A 12,916-nucleotide genomic window follows, 5' to 3' on the forward strand; every position below is an offset into this window, starting at 1 on the left:
AATTACCAATGAGACACATGTGCCTTGAACAGAAAGACAAATCTAGCTGCTCTGTTGTTAACTCCCAGAACTGAGTGATGAAAGTTACATATTTACACACTTTACCATATAAATATCCAAAGCTGATGTTAGTGATAATTCCCCCGCCCAACTCATCTGTCTAGGAGTGTGCAGCTGTGCTGGTGGTGGTGGTGGTATAGGGGGAAGGCAGAAGGAGGATTGGGAGGGAATCATCTCTCAAGGAAAGAAGCAGAGGATGTGTGGGGGTGGAAGGGGAGGAGGAGAAAAACCAGGTCCCGATTTCATGGCTCTGCTTATGTTTGTGTAACCAGGAAAAGAGAGCATCGTAACGCGATGGTCGTGGGTTCCAGCCCCACACTGACCACCTAGAAAACTAATGAATAAAACGGGAGCTGGGAATTCCGCTTGTACATGTAGGCAAAGTGTATTTTACATGTGAGCAGGAAGTTTGTCTTATGCGCGTAGGTACTCCACGTTTCTAGGCATTCTGTTTACACATTTGGCGCTTGCACACGTAAAGTGGAGAATTGTGATCATAAGAGCAGGATTTGGCGGTAAGCTGAGTGATGAAACTTGGGCCAGCTGTTTGGTGGTGGTGTTGGGGGGGGGGGGTGGGGGAATTAGAAAGAACATCAAAGAGAACAGTGGTGATGGGGGGAGGGGAAGAGCTAACGACAGGGAACTACCTGCCAAGGAGAGCAGTGGTGGTGTGGGATGTAAGAGGGAGAGGTAAAACATCTGTCAAAGAGAGCAGCGGCGGCGATGGTGGTAAAGAGAAAGGGGGCATCACCTGGGCTCAATCTCATAAAGCCTGCTGTAAGCATAAAAACTTGAAAAACACAAACAAATATCTCACAAAATACCATAAAGTGGACATTGCTGTGACTGGTGCCCCACAATTAATCCCAAAGCAGATTTTCCTGCTCAACAGCTTTATGAAATTGGGCCCAGCCAAGGAGAGCAGGGTGGACAGGGGGAGAGGAGGTATTCATGGCAACGCCGTAAAATAATGTAAACACATTGCCTGCTGCGTTGCGATCGCAAATGCATCATCGCGTGCTATCTATGTACATGTTCATGGAAAATAAGACAGTAATTTTGTATTTACAAGGGTCTGGCAGCAATGGGAAACAAGTCTGGCTGGTCACACGAGGAGAGCAAAGATGGTGGTTGTGATGGTGGCAGGGGAATGGGAAGGGGTTGGATTGGCAAAGACCTTAAATAGCAACAACAACAAACAGGCTTACCCATGCAATGACAATAAAGCAGTTCCGGATAAACATTTTCGCCTTCTAGACCGAGTCCAGTATTCATGAAAGTTCTTTAAACATCATGGCAGAATACTTCCTTAAACAAATGATTTGCCTTAAGAAACTGCCTCAAGACAAAATCACACGAGCACACTGAAATGACGTCCAAACCAAAACTAAAAGATGTTTCTTTTGCGGCCAAGAAATTTATTGAAATATTCAAAAGCTTGCCCTAAAAGCCAGATCGATAGAGCCGCTATTTGATCTAGCGCTTGTTGACTTTTCTGGCGGTCGCTATTGACTTCTACTGGTTGTGAGAATACCCAGGTGGTCTACAATTCTGAGCTAAATTTGTTTCTTTTGGTTTTGAGACAACTTGACTTATTGATCAGTAGCTGAGTGAACAGAGCGGTAAATATTTGTTTCTCTATAAATGATTGAAAATGATGGGTGGGGACTTGTGTCTCCTTAAATAATAAATGTACACGCGATCTAAACTGCCCTAGTGAAATACATAATACCAAATCTTATAATAATATTTAACCTTAAAGTGAACCATTAATGACTTTTGATACTTTAAATTACTAGTAATTAGCAGGGATAAGTCATTGCAGACAAAAAAGACCACAACTTGGATCCAGATCTTGGGAGGTACATTGAAATGATGGCAATTCACCCTTTAGTTCACCCCTGGAGCTTTTACGAACAGTCATAGAAAATAGTTCTTTTAATTATTAGAAAAAAACAGTCTCTTGATTACCAAGAAAGTCTGAATTCAGACTTTGAACTGTCTCATATCTGGGTTAGTATGAATTTTCCAATTTCAAACAATTTGGAAAGCAGATTTTTAAAGTGTAAGACAAAAAACCCAAATCTTAAATGAATTCTGATCATTTCATTAAAACGATCTTAATATAATTTTGTTTTATTTTTCAACTTTTAACTTTTTGTTTACCATTTTTAAATAATGTTATATTTGTTTTGTTAGCATTTTTATAAAACTGATTTTTTTTTAAAGATGTGTCCTCCCTCCCTCCCTCTAGACATAACGCAGCAAAGTAGATCTTCAAACTGTTCACAAAGGAATGAGAAAGACGTCTTGTCAGGAATGCAACCCAGCTAAAAATTTTAATTCATCCAATTTATTTTAACCCCCTTGAGTAATTGTGCCCTTAGCATTATTTGTTTACCTTCCAGTGATACAGTATGGCAGAGTTGCCAACATTTGCATCTTGCAATCCGGGAGATTTGGTCCAACAACCAGCAACCACGTTTAGAATGTCATTTACACATGATGATAGTTACTGTATGAAAATGTTTCGCTACACGTACCATGGGCTGTTAATCAGTAACTATTGCTTAGCAAAACTTACATATAGAACAAAAATGTGCTAGGCTTTAAAATGCCAATCAGGTGGGGTTAGTAGAAAGTTCTGTGTAAAAATGCCGTGATCATTGTGATCTTTTAGGGTAATGTTCTTACCTTTAGACACAGAAAATGCTGGTGACCTCCAGAACAGGAAGGCCTATCCCCAAGCCAAGATGAGTTGTGACCTTTAATGGATTGAACAGGAGGTTTGGAGAAAATTACAAAACCAACCTAAAAATTGTTTAAACATTCGTTTCCAATTTATTTTAAAGACACTGGACACATTGGTAATTGTCAAAGACCAGTCTTCTCGCTTGGTGTTTCTCAACATATGAATAAAAGAACAAACCTGTGAAAATTTGAGCGCAATTGGTCGTCAAATTTGTGAGAGAATAATAAAAGAAAAAATGCCCATGTTTTAAAGTTGTGTGCTTTCAGATGCTTGATTTCGAGACCTCAAAATCAAATTCTGAGGTCTTGAAATCAAATTCAACTATTTTAGTGCGAAATGACTTCTTTCTTTAAAACTACGATAGGCCCTACTTTTCACAATGTTTTAAACTCTCCATCACTCGTTACCAATAAGGTTTTCCACTAATAACTATTTTGAATAATTACCAATAGTGTCCAGTGCCTTTAAGAATAACAAATAAATAGACCAAAAAGAAAACTGACTGGGTTAATTTCCAAAATGTTTGGGTGAAACAAAGAAAAAAAGACAAGAAATTGGGAGTGGTACACTCCAGATATTCCTCAGGATGCTGGATTGTAAAGATTAACTGGTGGGATGAGGTTCACTTCAATTTACCTTGCCACTCTTACCTTTCTTTACTTCGGATCTTTGCAGATGAAAAATGTCTGGCTAGTGGTGTATTGAGGTGTCTCTAGAAAACTCTGAAATGAGAAGAGAAAAATGTTAAGTTTTTTGATCATTAAATGTAAAACTTTTAGCAAAAGTACATTCCTTATTAGTATCCAAATTTGTGAATCTAAATTACGGCAAATGTTTTAGGTGTCACACTCCAGAATGTTGGATCGTCAAGACTCTTTGAGGGTATGAGGTTCACTTCAATTTAGCAAAAGTAGTGCTTATAATATTTAGTATCAAAATTTGTAAATAATAATTACAGCTAATATCGATGGAAGATATTTTTAAAAAGATAACACTGAAGAAGTCGTGGCAGTGGAGCGCCAAAGACGAACTCACATTTACCAGTTGCACGACATCAACTGTCCGTCATAGCAAGTTCTGGTAATGAGGGTCCTGGACTCCTGGGGAAACAGGAGATCTTCCTTCAGGGCAACGGGAGATCTTCCTTCAGTGCAACGGGAGATCTTCCTTCAGGGCAACGGGAGATCTTCCTTCGGGGCAACGGGAGATCCTCCTTCAGGGCAACGGGAGATCTTCCTTCAGGGCAACGGGAGATCTTCCTTCAGGGCAACCGGATTTCTTCCTTCAGGGCAACGGGAGATCTTCCTTCAGGGCAACGGGAGATCTTCCTTCAGGGCAACGGGAGATCTTCCTTCAGGAGATCTTCCTTTCAGGCAACAGGAGATCTTCCTGAGGAGATCTTCCTTCAGGGCAACGGGAGATCTTCCTTTAGGGCAACGGGAGATCTTCCTTCAGGGCAACGGGAGATCTTCCTTCAGGGCAACGGGAGATCTTCCTTCAGGGCATTGGGAGATCTTCCTTCAGGGCAACGGGAGATCTTCCTTCAGGAGATCTTCCTTTCAGGCAACAGGAGATCTTCCTGAGGAGATCTTCCTTCAGGGCAACGGGAGATCTTTATTCAGGGCAACAGGAGATCTTCTTGAGGAGATCTTCCTTCAGGGCAACGGGATCGGATCTTTCTAAGGAGATCTTCCTTCAGGGTAACGGGAGATCTTCCTTTAGGGCAACAGGAGATTTTCCTGAGGAGATCTTCCTTCAGGGCAACAGGAGATCCTCCTGAGGGGATCTTCCTTCAGGGCAACAGGAGATCTTCCTTTTGGGGATCTTCCTTCAGGGCAACAGGGGATCTTACTTCAGGGCAGCATGAGATCTTCCTTCAGGAGATCTTCCTTTGGTTAGTTTGGGGAAGAGCAGCTTGACATGGATGATCCTGCAAGATAAAACAACTTATCATCACAAGAAAGGTTAAAACCATTAAAATGCAGCTTACTAGTTGTGGGCTCATTTTTTGGTAGTTTTTTAGAGTGACTGGAGAATTAAAGGCACTGGATGGACACTTTCGATAATTGTCAAAGACCACTATTTTCATTTGGTGTATCCCAACATTCGCATAAAATAACCAACCTTATGGAAATTTGAACTCAATTGGTTATCAAAGGTGCAAGGAAATTATGAAATAAAAAACACCCTTGTTGCACACCCTTTCAGATAACACCCTTTCAGATAAAAAAAAGTACCAATAGTGTCCAGTGCCTTTCATTTTATAGCAAATAGTGACTAAAGAAAATTTCTCCTTTTTTGTTCAATTTAGAGGCTAAAGTCTTGTTAACATTTTTGTTGGAAAGATGTAAACAACAGATATTATTAATGAATTTTAATTAATAGGTTGGAAACACATTACAGAAAAAAATATTTGATGAGAATTGCTATGATTCAGGACTGAAGGGTATTCTGATGAGTTGATCCTCAATCAGGAAACAAAGTTTGTACTTGGGCAAGGCTGGACCATAGACATATCTTCTGGCACCTCACATAGTACATACCACAGAGATTTAGTAAACTGCTGCTGCTTCCATGAAGTTCACAGGTATAAAATGTCCATTAAAACTCCAATAAAGATGATCATTTTACCAATTCCACTAGCCCTTTGATTATGCAGTGACGTCAACCAACTGTCATCTTAGAGGTAAAACGATAGCAAAACAATCAAACGCACAGACTTGTTTGCGCGGCGCACAAGTGTGGCCATACAATGACTGGCAGCTTTTTTACTTCAAGGTGAGGGCGCCGTACTGATATGACATCATGTGCATAAGGTCTATGGATGAAGGGGCTTACAAACTCCACAACCTGATCACACCCTCTATAGACGATGTGACCTCTGACGTCACTCGAAAACCATAACATCATTCGCGCGCATACCGCCGGGCAAAACCTTTGTGTTTTGGCAGCCAGCTAGAAAGTGTATGCACTCTTACCATGACTACACGTCTTTTTGCCCGTCGAAACATGACGTATACAGTGTTTTGTCAACAGAGGGTGGTTGAATGGAAACATTGGTCACACCGTTTATAGTCGTCTCTGATTACTATAAAAGGAGAAAACCAGCTGTGTGTTGCTAGTCCAATGAAGCAACCAGTGTAGTGGAAAAACGTCACTGACAAATTTATGAGTTGGTTCTCCATTTTTCATCCATATATTGGAATTGGTAAAACAAACATCTTTACTGAAATAATACCTACCTGTTTGTCTTCCTTTGTCCATCTGAGTCTGTGTTCCTCCTTCCACGCTCAACATCATCCGCAGAGTGTGAGCTAGGATTGATAGACATGGCCGAAGACACAGCCATATTACTGAGGGACCGATACTTGTGATAGCTCATAAAAGCCAACACTTTCTTGTCAATAGTCCCCTGATCCTGTTCCTGTTGAGAGGCCTTCTTCTGTTCCTGGTGAAGGGGCTTCTCATGTTCTGGTTGAGAGGTGGTCCAGTCGGTGATAGCCCATGATGCTGCTGCCATGACGGGGCACGTTGCAGTTGGGGCTTGGTTGCGGTACAGCGGTCTCGATGACGAGGCCCTGGTAATGCCATTTGGTTGACAGCCAAAGCTGCTTGGACCACTACTTGTGCTGTTGATTTGCCGCACCCGTGGATCTGCGAGGGCACCCTCAATGTCAAAAGCAGATACTCTCGGGCTGGTTCTAAACATCAACAAAGTTATTCAATAGATGTTAAATTTGCATCTGGGATAAAGAATATTGATTGTTTACTTTACCCTTACATCAATGTGTGTTAACACTGTATACTAAGTACTTTCCGAGTTCTGTGATTTTACTAAGGTGGGATTTGAACCCACGGCATTTACAATTCTCAGTGTCTTACCAAGTTTTTCAAAATGTTTGAATGCATTTAGCTAGCCTTGTTTAAGACACTGATTTACACTCTTTCATGGTGATTTGTGAAAGGATGTGTATAGCTGGTTATTTTTATCCAAATCAAACAACTTACAAATGATGCACCCTGATTAAAAATACAACCAAATTTTCTAAAATCTATCCCAGATGTAGATTTGCAACTTCAAGAAACAAACTCCTATCAATTTTCATTGTAAAATTTGTATGCCTGACAAGTATTTTTTACTCACTTTTTGTTGGATCGATATAAGATAGGATGCTGTTCTGCATGGATGTCATCATCAGGAGGGCAAGAAGGAAGAGGGGCTACTTTGCTGGTGTACCTTCCTGCATAGGAGGTCTCGACAGCTCTCCATCTGTCCCATTCCTTGGATGACTTGGACTTCCCTTTTGGAGATGCCTTCCAGGCTACCTTTCTGGTCTCGACACTCGGCTTTGGTCTGTGGTAATCAATCTCTGTCCCAATGGTGATGGACTCCATGGAAACGTTTTCAGAAAGGTCCCTGTCGAACATCATTCGTGTGAAATTAAATACATTCAGCATGCCATTTTTCATTCAACAAGTGCGACATCTAGGACCAATTTACAACAGTTGCTTTTAAAAGCACAAAATGTAGCTTACCAGAATATTGTAACCAGCCAAACTACCTTGTCACAGGAATAGTTTTTTACTGGTATCCTGCTCGATTCTGATGAGCAGGTAAATGTTGAACATTATGTTCTGCTTAACAGCTCTATGAAATTGGGCCATGAGCAGTTCTCCTTTTCAGTGGTTTGGTAGACAAACAGGCCTCATACACTACATGTATAGTAGCTATGTTGGCAGTTATCTCTATCATATGCCCGTGATCTTTGCATTGGTACCTCTTAAAATGCCCAGGATAGTAAGTTGTTTGCAAGCATAGTAAATTATGCATTCTTTGTAGTAAACATTTAATTATCAAACATCTATACTACAATAGCGCTTAAATTGCATGGGCGCCGCCATTTTTATCTGGGCGCCGCCATGTTGTTTTCACATCAAGTGGTGCCCGCACCCTGCTAAAATGATGCGTCATGGGCTAAATTTCGGGGTACCCTTGGGTTGGGGGCATGTGTTGTTTGTGACGCCACAGTCAAAGAGCGAGCGTGTAGTAACTTTGGGATTGAGGACAGGCGTCCTTTGTGATGTCACAGTCACAACGCGAGCGTCCAGTTAATTTGCACGTACATACAGCAAAGAAAAATGCATGGGATCGAGGCACGACGACAGGACGAAGGCTGGTGGGGGTTATTAGAGCACATTGTGGGACAGCGAGAAGGAAGGGGCATGTAGTGTGCTACATCTTTTGGAAGAGGGCGGGGTAATGGCAAATGTAGGGAACATAGTAATAGGGCTGGGAAAATTATACGGAAAGGGGAAAAAGAAAAAGGGACTTATGATGACATTGGACAGGGAAAAAATAAACTGGACAGAGAAAAATACATTAAACGGAGAACCACCTGACTGGCGGCACCCACGGGGAAAGGGGAAAGTTATGGGACGGCAAAAAGTGTAAAGAACAATTCACGGGCGGGATGACGGGAAGGAGGCAGGGGTTAGATTTTGGACGAGAATAGGAGGTAGGGGCACAAAGTGGTACGTCTGTGGAACGGGGGACGGGGAACGACAAAAATAGAAATGACGGGGGAAATGAACAGGGCTGGGGTAGGGATTGAACAAAATTAAAAGGGACTATCATGATATGGGAAATGGGACAGGAAAATATTAAACTGAATGGGGGGGGGAAATCAAGCCGATGAAACGGAAAAGAACAACAAACAGGACCCGCGCAAGCTGGAAGATATGAGTTATGGGCAAACAGTGGCAAGCAAAGAACAATGCCAATGCAGGGGATCGCAGGGACGGGAGGCACAGTGATTTGTTTTGTGACCCTGCCCAGCCACTTTAACCCTCCCCTGTACACAACGCCACACTTGCAGCATTTTTACGTAGAGCTTTCTAGTGGGGTTGCCACACGAAGCGCGACATTGGGAGAGTCCCAATCAAAACTTGTAACATTTTGGTACACCCCTGGTAAACAAAAGACATAGTAAAGTAATAAATGAATGATTTCAGACTTATTTATTTTATTCTTTAAAGAGAAGAAAAACAAAACATGGGAAGACTCGAAATAATATAATACTAAGTCAAGTAAAGTGTTGGTTTTTAAATTACCTTTCAGTAAAGTCAGTGACCACATAGTTTGAAGCCTTCGACTGTTGTGACCGTACTAGTCCTCTCCGGTTCCCAAGCGACTTAAAAAAACCTTGCACCTTGGTATGTAACGTGGGTCGACTGCTCCTCTTAGTCTTATCAGTCCCTGATACATGCTCTGGTGTTGCTGATCGCTCCTCGGGTTGGCTGAAATGTCCTGCAGGCATTACAGGCAGTCTTTGCTGACGAGACCTGCGGATTGGACTCGTTGGTGGTGCTGGGCAGGATGAGTCTTGGCAGTCACTCAACAGCTCCACTGCTTGCATTTTGCCACTGAGGGGTAATTATAAAGACATTGGCCTAATTTCATAAAGCCTCTATATCACAACCAAAATTTCTAAGCACAGAAAAATATTGTTTAAAGCCATTGGACCCTTTCGGTTCAGAAAAAAATAAAAGTTCACAGATTTACAAATAACTTACAGGGTTTGCAGAAGGCAATGGTGAAAGACTTCTCTTGAAATATTAGTCCATGAAATGCTTTACTTTTTGAGAAAACAGCAAAACAATATAAATTCTCCTTAACGAGAATTACAGATTTATTTTTAACACATGTCATGACACGGCGAAATGCGCTGAAACAAGGGTGGGGTTTTCCGTTGTTTTCTCCCGACTCCGATGACCGATTGAGCCTAAATTTTCACAGGTTTGTTATTTGATATAGAAGTTGTGGTACACAAAGTGTGGGCCTTGGACAACACTGTTTACCGAAAGGGTCCAATGGCTTTAACACAGCAGAGACGGTCAGCTAAAAAGTCATACATAATATATTATATATTTTGCAACAGGTGCCCCCACTTTGTCAAACAGGATTTTCTGCTAAACAGAACAGATGAATGAAATTTAGACATGGTCAGTAGTAATAACAAAACAGTGTTCCCAAAACAAGTATTTTTTGACAATAAACCTTCCGATTGGCACCTAGGTATAATTAAAATCGAGGACAACTTCCTACCCGCGGCGCTGCGATATCCGACCATCCGCCCTGGGCGAATAATTTGAATATCCGGTTAATGGCGAATAGGTTTTTCTATCCGTAACCGCGAATGCCTTTTTTTTCTTAACCGGATGTCCGCAAGGGCCGCGAATACCTGTAGTCGGCGGCAAAAAGGTATTAGAATATCCAGTTAATTACAGAAACTTGGCCAGCTGTTAACCGAATACCAAAATTCAATATTGCGCGCCCTGATCGCATCCACTATGGTGCGCCCAATCGCATTGTCACATCAAGTGATGCCCGCACCCTGCGCATTGATGCGTCATACGGAGGCCGGGGGTGTAATAAGAGAAAGGAAAACAAGAAAAGGGACTTGAAAGCGATACAGGACAGGGAAATAATTAACTGATGATCGGGTAAAACATAAACGAAACAGGTAAAAGGTGGGCAAGTGTCTGCTTTCACAAAGCACTGAAAGGTTCATCGTTACACCGAGTGTCCCTAACCACTTACTAGCAACATTTAGCCAATGTTAGTAACATAAAACACCAACATGGGTAGAATGTTAGTTTGCTACACTTCGGTGACAATGCCTCTATCGACTGTCAATGTAACACCAACACACAACTGTGCCACAGTTGGGCAGGCCCATTTGTAGTTTGCCAAGCTAATTGTTAGTTGGGCTGCTCATTCGAAGTTGGGCGGCCCATTCGAAGTTGGGCGGCCCATTCGAAGTTGGGCGGCCATTCGAAGTTGGGCGGCCCATTCGAAGTTGGGCGCTCCATTCGGAGTTGGGCGGTTCATTCGGAGTTGGGCGGTCCATTTGAAGTTGGGCGGTCCATTTGAAGTTGGGCAGCCCAATTGTAATGGGCGGTCCATTTCAAGTTTGGCAGGCCAATTTGTAGTTGGGCTGCAGTTGGTTTGACCCATTTGCAGTTTGGTCAGGCCTAACTGCACTTGGTCGAGTCAGGGCCAATCTATAATTAGGCAGATTTTTCTACAATTGTTTGTACACACTAGATAAAACTAGACTCAAACATACACCATCAAAACCAAAATGGTTTCTGTAAAACATATTTAAGGAATAATTTAGAGTAAGTTTGAGTTTGCTTTCAAGATCACTGATGACACAATGCAGATTCATGATTTATCTTGTACGGCCAAGTTTCCGCGGCATCATGGCTTATTTGGGGGTGTGGGAATAAATAAACTGATCGCAATAAATCAAATCATTTGTCAGAACAAAGTTCTTAAACAAACAGAAATAAGTGCTGAAACCAGAATCCTTTGATATCTAATTCAATTAAACTGTCTGCGTTTTATTTTACATTCAAAATTATTACAAGGCAATTATATCAAAATAAAATTAATAAATGATATAAGTTAAATACAATCTTTGTTTGAAATTCAAGGAGTTTCCTTACGAAGTCACAGTTTTCTGAGTACTCTCTGTCTTTCTTTCACTGATATGTAACTTTCACATTAAATCTTCAAACACAAATTGTTACCAAACACTTTTATCTTATCTAAATTTCACATCAACCCAGTGGTTGTCAAATTACCTTCCCTATTTGTTTACTAGAAGTATTCATAAAGCTTTTAAGACTGGTTGAAGTCGCAATCATAATACCACGCACCTATCTTTGGTGTAACCAGTAGCGGAGAAGAATGTTTGGCGAGTAGAAAATGTAACTTTGTATCTGGGGGGTTGTTTACTTTGCGCGCAATGACGTAAAAGACTGTACCGTGATTTTAGAGTTTAAATGAACACAGGACCGCCTACGATAAACATGTTTCTGTATGGGTGATAAGTTTCCCAATGGAAATTCTCAAACGCAACTTTAGCTAACTATGAACTTAATTTCTTTTTTGGAAGTTTGCACCTGGCTCTGGCTGAATTTGCTTATTTGTATTTTACAAATTGCATGATATTCTCAAAACCTTTGATTGATCTAACAATGACTAATAAATTAGATTACAAACTTTGAGTGGGAAAGACTTGGCCATTTTCATTTTAGCAAAGCCCCCAAAGGTATTTTTCCCGTGAAAAATCTTACTTGGGAACTTTTGAAGGGTCCGAGTCCTCTAATCACTACACCTAGACATGCACAGCTTCATGTAAAAAAGTTTGGAAAAGTTTCCGTATAGCACCACCACTTTTTCATTCGTTTGAAATAATAAATATAGGAACTTATTTTCCTGATTGATACATCCCTTTTTGTAAAAATGAGTGAAAAAGTGGTGGCGCCATACAGAAAGTTATCCAGAAGTTTTCAAGAAATTAAGTTTTGCCTTCTATATATTATCATTCAAGGCTGTAACAAAGTGTAAGATGGAGCAGCCCATTGAAGACTGGGGGAAACTATATCCAGGGATGGACCAGCATGACCATTACAATCACGATTCGCTGCTTATGTCAAGCGCCAAATTTCTACGCTAGCCTTGTAATAAGGATAAGAAACATTTAATAATGAGCGTAGAAATGCATAGTAACATGGAGTACGCACGCGCAGAAGCCAAAATACGCCGCTAACCTGTGAAATAATATGGTAAGCAGAGCCATGAAATTGGGCCCTGCAACTTCATATAGCTGCTATAATATTATAGCCTGTTTGTTCGCACACAAAAATTGCTTAGCATGAAATTAAGAACAGGATTACCAAATTTCCCTTGTTGCATATTGCTCGTTACTGCTGGTGTGGTAATTCAGCTTGCTTGGTTAAACCCTTAAAATCACGTGGAAATTTGGTTGGTAATCCCGTTTTTAAATTTAATCAAGGCAAAAATTTGATGTTAAGCAAATTTTTGTGCTCAGCAGCACTATATGAGTGACTATGAATTATTGAATATGAATATATGAGTATGATCATGAATTGAATGTGATTGACATTGGGTTTGTAAATCATATCATTAATCCTGTTCTTACCTCATTTCCTGTCCGTCCTCACAATCTCCAAGGGAAACTTTCCCATGCGGGTTCACTTCATCTAATCCCTCGTCGTCATAGTCAGGCTCAA

At 41.1% G+C, this 12,916-nt stretch overlaps 1 protein-coding gene across 2 annotated transcripts in view; it reads right to left on the reverse strand.

The window, feature by feature from the left end:
* Window positions 1–3,986, reverse strand: part of LOC139943987 (polycystin-1-like protein 2) — a 79,962-nt gene extending 75,976 nt beyond the window's left edge. The window contains exons 1-3 of one of the 2 annotated variants that reach the window (XM_071940910.1): window positions 3,848–3,986; window positions 3,463–3,534; window positions 2,755–2,825 (exon numbers count right to left, since the gene is read on the reverse strand). The gene's annotated coding sequence lies outside the window, so the exon portion shown is untranslated. Of the gene's footprint in view, window positions 1–2,754; window positions 2,826–3,448; window positions 3,535–3,847 lie in introns of both variants that reach the window. The other variant, XM_071940912.1, reaches the window with a different exon arrangement.
* Between the last annotated feature and the right edge of the window lie 8,930 nt (window positions 3,987–12,916).

The sequence above is a fragment of the Asterias amurensis genome, chromosome 11, assembly GCF_032118995.1.
Source record: "Asterias amurensis chromosome 11, ASM3211899v1".
NCBI classification, from domain to species: domain Eukaryota; kingdom Metazoa; phylum Echinodermata; class Asteroidea; order Forcipulatida; family Asteriidae; genus Asterias; species Asterias amurensis.